At 35.1% G+C, this 7,796-nt stretch overlaps 1 pseudogene; it reads left to right on the forward strand.

Annotated features, from left to right (window-relative positions):
- Positions 1–1,356: 1,356 nt before the first annotated feature.
- Positions 1,357–1,702, forward strand: LOC121016172 (60S ribosomal protein L36a-like; annotated as a pseudogene).
- Positions 1,703–7,796: the final 6,094 nt, after the last annotated feature.

A 7,796-nucleotide genomic window follows, 5' to 3' on the forward strand; every position in this document is an offset into this window, starting at 1 on the left:
GGAGATCAGCTGTTTGAATGTCATTGAGAAACCAACTTCAAAATGCATGATTTCTGTAAAAGAATCTTCATTCCATTCAACTAATTATTTTCCTATGCTGGCAATATAAACTAGATAAATGTCCTGTGATATCACTATTTAACTACCCACTTTTCAAGTGAATTCACTAAGTCATCCCTTCTTGGTAGCTCTTATTTATGTAACATTATCTAAAGTAATATACTGCTCTTCTAACTAGTTTCATTATATGAAATTATTTTAAATAGTTATTAAGCCCTGATCCAACACCAACTGGCAGTTCCTAAGCTTGAATTCTATAGGGAAGAGAAAAACATTTTTACATTGTGGTCATTTACTAGAGTAATATTTATGGAAATGTGTTCTACAGAACATAGATTTAACAAGTGTTTCATGAGAAGGGAAAGTCAGTTTTGCAAATGCTGGCAATCACGAGGATGTGAAGAAAAAGCAACGCACATGCACCATCTGTAGGAATGCAAACTGGTGCAGCCACTCTGGAAAACAGGATGGAGGTTCCTCAAAAAACTAAAAGTAGAATTACCATATGATCCAGTAATTCCACTACAGGGTATTTACTGAAAGAGTAGGAAAACACTAGTTCAAAAAAATACATGTGCCTCTATATTTAAAGCAGCATTATTTACAGTAGCCAAGATATGGAAGCAACCCAAGTGTCCATTGATACATGAATGGTCACAAAAGAGGTGGTATACGTATACAATGGGATATTAGTCATAAAAAATAATGGAAACTTTTCATTTGCAACAACATAATGGATCCAAAGGGTATAATGCTAAGTGAAATAATAAGGTCAGAGAAAGACCAATACTATACAATTTCACTCATATGTAGAATTAAGAAATAAAACAAATGGACAAAGAAAAAAGAAAAAATGAAAAAAACAGATGTTTAACTATGAAGAACAACCTTAAGGTTACCAGAGGGTAGGTGGGTGGGGTGATGGGTGAAATGGGTGAAGGGGAATAAAGGGTATACTTATGATGAGTACTGAGTAATGTATAGAAGTGTTGAAGCATTATATTGTACACCTGAAACTAATATAACACTGATGTTAGCAATGCTGGAATTAAAACATTAATTAGTTAAAACTTTACAAAAAAAAAAAAAAAGAAAGAAAGAAAAAAGGCTTCCAGTTATGTTCTCCACAAAGTGATTTAGTATATTAAAGGCTCTGAGAATGCCTGAAGGAAGGAAAAGTATTTGACTTTGCTTAGCACGGGAATTCTCAGACTTGTTTATCTAAAAATGTCATCATTAAATCTTTGTTTTTAAAAGCACATATTGTCTTTCTTTGCTGATAGCGCTCTCACAACCATGGTGAATGTTCCTAAAACCCACCAGACTTTCTGCGAGAAGTGTGGCAAGCACCAACCCACTGAGTGACATAGTACAAGAAAGGCAAAGATTCTCTTTATGCCCAGGAAAAGTGACATTATGACAGGGAGCAGAGTGGCTTTGTTGGGCAAGCTCAGCCAATTATCCAGAAGAAGAAAAAAAATATATAAAGAAGACTGTACTGAGGCTTGGATGTGCTGAGCCCAACTGCTGATCTAAGAGAATGCTGGCTATTAAGAGATACAAGCATTTTGAAGTATGAAGAGGTAAGAAGAGAAACAGTCAAGTGATCCAGTTCAAAGCTTCATATTTTGTTATATTATGAAGAAAATAAAATCTACAGGTTATGTTCACTTCATTTGGTTGCAGTTGGTCTTTCGAGAGGGAAATAAATGAGTGTCATCAATAAAATTCCTATTGTAGGGAAATTTATGCTTGAAAAAAAGCACATATTAAAAATACTTGGGACTAGTGTTTCATCATTTATGAAAGGTTATTCTAAAATAGTTGGAAAGGGAATATGACCCTCTAAAAAGCTCAGAGCTAAGTCCTGATTAGGCAAATCTGGACAATATGGTTCCCCATATTAACTGGTTACTAACTTTGAGGTAGCTGGTATAACATTTCTGCCAATGAGACTTAGGCAAAGTTGTTGAGAATTCTTAGAAAGGCTTCCTCATTTGGAGCACCTGGGTGGCTCAGTTGGTTAAGCTTCCGACTCTTGATTTCAGCTCAGGTCATGATCTCATAGTTCTTGGGTTCAAACACAATGTTGGATTATGTGCTGAAAGCACTGGAGCCTGCTTGGGTTTCTCTCTCTCCCTCTCTGTCCGTCCCCCACTCATGCTCTCTCTCTCTCTCGCTCTCTCTCTCTCTCTCTCTCTGTCTCTCTCTCTCTCCCAAAGATAAATATTTTTTTAAACAAGAAAGGTTTCCTCATTTATAAAAAGATACACATACAAAGAAACATTAGCTTGTAATTCATAAGCTATGTTCATATCTCAAACTGGTTATTTGCAAAGAATCTTACAGACCGGTGATATAAGCTGTAGGTATAAAATGACTATGATGAAGCACAAAATTCAGCTTGTAGAAACCAACAAAACAACCATATGTTGACACACCAATAGGCACAGAGAACTACATTTGGAGGGTGGAGAAAAAGACTTTCAGGGAGTTACATTATCATCTGCTGCATTTAATCTTACTTTGTCAGGCTTCTTTCTTCAGCTAAGTTTTGGTATAGCTCATTCCTCATATTATAGAACTACAGGATCTTGTTCCAAATACTAGGAGCCATTGGAGACTTGCCAATAATAATGTGTAATAAAATGTGACATATCCATTCAACAAACTTCTAATTTTCAATCTGACGCTTTATAATATTAAAGTAATAGTCACAAACATGATGCCTAGTGTCCTTTCCCAAATTCACAATTGGCATTTTGTTTCTGTAAAACTGAAATAACATTTAGGTATTTCTGACACTTGAGGCTGATAAAACTTTGTATTTTTATATCCTAACATGGTCCTCTGAATTGAGCAGATATTTACCAAATCCTTGTTGAATTTCATCAAAATTAAAAGTTTAGAGCAATACACTTGCAATAGAACAGTTAATTCACAAATATCAAACAAAAGATAAATTACTTCTAGCTAGAAAATAAAAGATTACTATTTTGAGCTAGTGTCTGAAGAGCACAGAGAACAGTATTATATGAGTTGTAACAGTATTTGAAAGAATTAGCCCTTCCCTCCTGTAGTACCCTATTTTAAGTGCATGTGAAATGTGTAAAGATTTTATGCAGGAAAAATTGGAATTAAGTTTTGAAAACCTAAATTATTATTATATTGTGAAAGATCTTACACATTAAAATATTTAGACTGATGTTCAATAAGAAATGAGAAACAATTTAAGACTGGGAGTAAAGGATGATACAATTCTATGCAATTTTATGTAATAAAGGACAAAGAGTAAAGGCAAGGAAATTGATTACAAGAGTCCACCTGATTGTATTAATTTTAGGAACTGTCTTCAATGGATCTTGAATGAGAAGTCCAGATGCAAGATAAAGGTAAATCAGTAAAACACAAGAAGAACATGACATTAAGGATATAAACTTTGGAGAGAGAGTGCCAAAATTGGACTAATTAGTGTCATGGCCCCTCAAACATTGTTGCTTCACTTAACCAAACCAAAGTTTACAAGAGGATAATAGCCCCTTTTGGTTACATAAAGTGATTTGTGTGATGCTCTCAGCATAATCCTTGGCACAAAGCTCAATAAATGTTAGTTATCCTTATTACTATCGTGCTATTTTTAAGATATTCAAATTCATCTTTGCTTATGCTCTGTTCCATACAACTAAATAGCCTGAATAAATAAGGCTTGGATAAGTACTATGTCTTTCACAAAAATTTATTAGAAATCAAGTGAATATAAAGGTCAGGCATGCATAATTAAATTGTATGATATGTAAATCCTAAATTTGCATATTGAAGTTCAAATGACTGCAAATAAATAATTTTTCTTAAATGAAAATCTCAGAAAGCTAAAAGGTCCTGAATAGATCAGTTTAGGATATCAAGGTATTGACTAATATCACTGAGATATAAACTGAGGGTAATTATTTTACATGATAGAAATCACTTTCACTGAAGACAATTATTTCATAAACAATTTTTAAATCATGTTATTAAAATCTAAATGCATCTTTTCTTCTAAAGTCATCATGCTTCTGTACTTACTCTCTACTTATAAATACCATGCACTTGAAGAAATCTACACTGATGGATACATTAAATAGTGATACATTTTTAGAATGTTTTCCAGCAGTGAATAAAAGTATAGAAATTTCTGGCTTCCAGATATCTTATAGGAATATATCATAAAATAGCTTAAAGTTCACGTGTAATAGTTTTAATTTTGTAGGAAATACTTTCTTGTTGCTACACAGTTGATAGTCTACTGGCACTTACACTAAAATATTATATTCCAGTTTATATTGTGTCTTGTGTCTTAAAATTGTCATTAAATAAGGAAAAAAACCTCCTTCTTATATTATGAATTTCAGCAATAAACATAAAAAAATCACTAATCCCTTTTCTCTAATACATGTGTTTAGCGACAGTTTTGTGTCATTCTAAACAAATAATTTGTTACAAAAATAATATGTTGGCTTCTAATTACTTTAATTGATTATATCTCTGTGATCTTATATCCAAACTACGCATGTAATATGAGAAAAAATAAACTGCCAACAACTCATTCTGCTTTTTCCCAAATATATTTTCCACCAATCTTAAATCTTGTTTTCCATTTTCTTAATTATAAGATGTACTAGTTTTTTGGTTTTTTTTTTCCTAATACACTGAAACCTAGATTTGGTCTGTTCGCCACTTTCAGTGACAGTATTTACTAATTTAGCCCTACAAAGCATTATTTTCTGTTTATTCTTGAAAGCTATGATTAGTTTTACAGGGAATCACTGGTTTTTATATAAAAATAACCCAAAAATCTTCGTAGTGAGGCTTACCATAGGATATCTATACCCAATTTAAAATTCAACCTGGCTCTTATGTTATTTTTTTCAATAGTTGCAATCTTCACACTGTACTATGTAATTTATTACTGGTATTATCCTGGATTACTTGTAGAATACAAAACTAAATTTTCAATCGCTTAATACATCAAAATTTATTTTTGTTTGGTGCATATGCATATGGTTTGGCACAGGAACTTGATCATCACTGTCTCCCTGAGACCCTGGCTAACAGAGGCTCCAACATGACACATATACTCATGATACCAGAGACAGAAAAAGGAGAATGTGGTGACTGGCTTTAAAATCTTCTTCCTCAATACTTCACATATAACTTATTCAGAAAAGAATGCCCAGGTTCCAGTTAGCAAAGAGTGATCAGACTGTCTCCAGCAAGAAAGAATAGGACATTTATGAATAGCCTTAATGATGATCACACTTCAGGCCAAAAATATTCATATGAAACCTATACTCCTCTCTGTGCACAAAATATAACGATCCTCTTTTTCAAGACAGAAACTAACAAGTTCCATCTAATAGCAGCCTAAAAATTCAAAGCTCAAATGTGATATTTCTTGGTTCAGACAACTTCAAATTTAAAAGATACTTTCTTTTGTCATTTCATATTAAATAATTGGATAGAGTTGGTATAAAAACATCTCTGTAATAAACAGGGAAAAATTGAGTCATAGCAGCCACATGTCTGCAGCTTTTGTTAAATTTCACTGGGTTGACACTCTTGTGGGCTCCTACAGTAGGCTGAGTTCTACCTTTATAAGGCCCTAATTCCAATCCCTTGGAAAACTTTCCTGGAAGAACTGGCTTCATTAGTATGAGGCAAGTTTAGTGATAAAGAACCTCACATTCAGGAATGTCCCCACCCTTGATTAAATGTTGTGCCACCACCATCTTGAAATGTTTAATAATTTTATATTGGAACTTGTTATTTTGTCAGTGCAATTTAACTACAGGATGGAGCTTGCACATGAGCAGAGAAGAGATCTTGGGTGGCAACAAGCACATGCAGGCTCAGTCTATGGGTTTGCTAGGTGGTGGGGAAGGGGTTAAGGGGTGTTGGGAAACAGTGGGCAATATGTGCATTGAAAATATGTGATCACCCAGCATATACATGCATGCCACAGCATTTGGGGCTTAGGGAGCACAGAGGGTATGGTCTAGGCAAAATTGGGGCTGATAATTTTTTTTATTTATTAAAAAAAATTTTTTTAACATTTATCTATTATTGAGAGCCAGGCTCTGAGCTGTCAGCACAGAGCCCGACAAGGGGCTGAAACTCACAAACTGGAAGATCATGACCTGACCCAAAGTCAGAGGCTTAACCAACTGAGCTAACCAGGCACCCCTGGGCTAGAGAATTTTGATGGTGATAAGGGAAACAACAGCAAAACTAACAGCAGTGACAACAGAGTTATGGCCTAGAGACAAGAGGAGGCTCTGCATGGGAGCAGAACCAGCCCCAAGGCTAGAAGTCATTTTGCTTAAGATTTCCAGAGCATCTCCACAAATTAACTCCCTGGAAGAAAAGAAGCTGCTGGCACTCAGGTAGTAAACTCTGTTAATAAATTATCATAAAACTAAAGTGTGGACATGGTCAAATAAAAAAAAAAAATCAGACTTCCATAAGTAGACATTTTATTAGAAAAGACTATTGCAATATCAGGAGTGCTCCAAGCTCAGAATCTACAAGAAACTCAAAATCAAACAGAAAAAAAAAAGGCTTGATTTTATGAGACAGGGTAAGCAAGGTGAGCACAAACTTCTCAAAGTATCACAGCAAGATATGCGAGTGAGCAGATAGCATGATCCAGATGGGTTGCCAGGAAATATGTATTTTTGTAATCAGAATGATCCATTACAGGAAGATGTTCCCTTGCACAAGTTTGAGGGTGAGCCAAGTTGAGGCTCATGTGAGGAGGAGTAAAGCTTGACTGAAGTTGGTCAAGCCAAGTCAGTTTGTGAGTAATGGGCAACTGTAAGTAAGTGGTCAATCTCCTCTGTTTAAGTCAAAGTAGGTCTTTAAACACAATTAGGGATAAATTAGGAGTCACTGTGAGGATAAAGATGGTCAAAGTAGTTTTCATGGTGGAATGGACTTCATGTTCTTGTTGGCCTTAAAGGACTACCTGTAGCATCTGTTGAGCATGCTGTCAGACTGACTGTTGGAGGGAGTTAGAGATCCGGCACTTGATGAGAGTATGCTTAGGAATGTATTAAAAATAACACAGGCACTAAGTAAGAAAATGAAATAGAAATCTGAGGTTTGAATGGAGCCAGTAAGACGATTCAGGACACTGGGGCCAAAGCATCTTTAGATTGTACAGTAAGGACAACAGTGACAATCTAATTTCCCAATTTTCTGTTTGAATATTTTTGGTTATGATATAGACATCCAAGAAGTCCCAGGGAATTTATGCACAATAGTCACTTTTGGCCACTGTGCTAGCAGTCCCTCAGAGCTAGAATAATCCCTAAAGGCAGGTGATTGTAGAGGACCACTCATTATAGTCACCATGGCTTTCTGGAAATGATGGCGATTTTGATAAGACTGCCCACAATCCTAGTTATTTCCTGGAGTAGAGAATGGAAAATGCAGGACTTCGAGTTACTCCTTGAATGGATCATAAAGCAGATGCTCCAGGCACGAATACACTATCTGCTGCAATACTAACACCTTTTAAGTTTAATTCCAACCTTTTAGCCTCTTGTTCTAAGCCTTGTTAAAAATCTGGTAAAAAAAGACAGTTCTCATATTCTTCTGGGACTGGGATTTTGTACCTAAGTCTCCCACTGTGACACAGTTTTGTAGGCTATTGGATCATGTAGTGCCTAGAAAACTAAAATCCAAGGTAACAGAAT

The sequence above is a fragment of the Herpailurus yagouaroundi genome, unplaced genomic scaffold (assembly GCF_014898765.1).
Source record: "Herpailurus yagouaroundi ecotype Mexico unplaced genomic scaffold, PumYag 209, whole genome shotgun sequence".
In the NCBI taxonomy this organism is placed as follows: Eukaryota; Metazoa; Chordata; class Mammalia; order Carnivora; family Felidae; genus Herpailurus; species Herpailurus yagouaroundi.